Source organism: Myzus persicae, unplaced genomic scaffold, assembly GCF_001856785.1.
Source record: "Myzus persicae strain clone G006 unplaced genomic scaffold, MPER_G0061.0, whole genome shotgun sequence".
Taxonomy (NCBI): Eukaryota; Metazoa; Arthropoda; class Insecta; order Hemiptera; family Aphididae; genus Myzus; species Myzus persicae.
The window spans coordinates 26,933-28,292 of NW_019100640.1; the positions used below are offsets into that span (position 1 = coordinate 26,933).

The following is a 1,360-nucleotide window of genomic DNA, read 5'->3' on the forward strand; positions in this document are numbered from 1 at the left end:
ATAAAAAAAAAATATGCAGTTTGAAGTTTGTTATTTATTTTTTTTTTGGTTTTTTTCTGGGTTTTTTACTGGGTTTTTTTACTGGGCCCAACCCATTAAAACCCGGTGGGTTTTAATGGGTTGGGCCCAGTACTTTGAACCCTGTGCCAAATAGTTCGTTTAATTGTTTAACCAACATAATTATCTCAAACATTTTTCACATGCCTTTTTTCTTATTCGAGCCATGGAAATATCATTTGCATAATAAATCTGACCATCAATCTACAATTTTACTTTGAAAGTATAAATTATAAATTATTATTATATTGTTACAACAAGAAATAAAATCTATTTTTTAAAATGAAATTGTACATCTGCATACAACTCACCAAATACCATGAATGCATTTTTGGGACAAACTAAATTATACATACGAGCATTGAGACGATTTTAATAATTTTTCTCTTTGGATTGATATAAAAATAAATGTAGGAATTTAAAATAATCAATTATTGACTATGAAAATAACTTGGTTTAAAAATAATTGACATAGGTACTCTCTTTGATCGAGCAACAAAATAAATACTTATACTTAATTATCTACTTTAAACTCAAAGGCTTTTAAATGGTGAGTAACTAGATACAAAACTATTTGTGACATATTTTTTAGTTGCGTATACCTTATTTTATATCCTAGTTTTAAATAATTTTTATAATTTTTAATTAATTTTTTTTTACAGTATCACGGTCCGTAACATAAATGGGGGCTTTTTTATAAATTGAATGCACTTTTGTACAACATATTACTATTTTTATATTTTTTCAAGACTTGCTGATCCATGAAATTCACTTACGGATAAAGTGACCAGGATATCTAAGATTTTCACCTTGAATACCAGCTCCAAGCATTATAGTTAGACGACCTTTCATGGTTTCGATGAAAACTTTAATCAAATATTCTCCATCAAATGCTACGGGACTTCTACCACTAGTTATTAAGCGTTTAAATCCCAAATCAACTATTTTTTGTGCCATCTCTATTGGATCTTGTGTAGCTACGTCAAGTGCACGAAGGTATGTAACAGGTAGTGGTTGAGCCGTCAAAAAATCATTCAACCATGAACTAACGTAGTCCATAAGTCATAACAAAAAATACCCATCAACATAATTTTTTGTTCATAATATACCTAACAACGATAATAATATTTATGATATATGAATACGATATGACAAAACACTTAAAAGATACGTCGTATACGCCGATCATTTCGACGTACACAATAAAAGAAACAAACAATATTATAAGCACTTTAATAAACACTGGTATCTGGTGGCCACACCAAAACAAAACAGCCCAATTTTACATTGGTATGTTTAATAT

The 1,360-nt window shown here is 29.0% G+C and overlaps 1 pseudogene; it reads right to left on the reverse strand.

The window, feature by feature from the left end:
• Positions 1-679: 679 nt before the first annotated feature.
• On the reverse strand, positions 680-1,116 carry LOC111038453 (annotated as a pseudogene).
• Between the last annotated feature and the right edge of the window lie 244 nt (positions 1,117-1,360).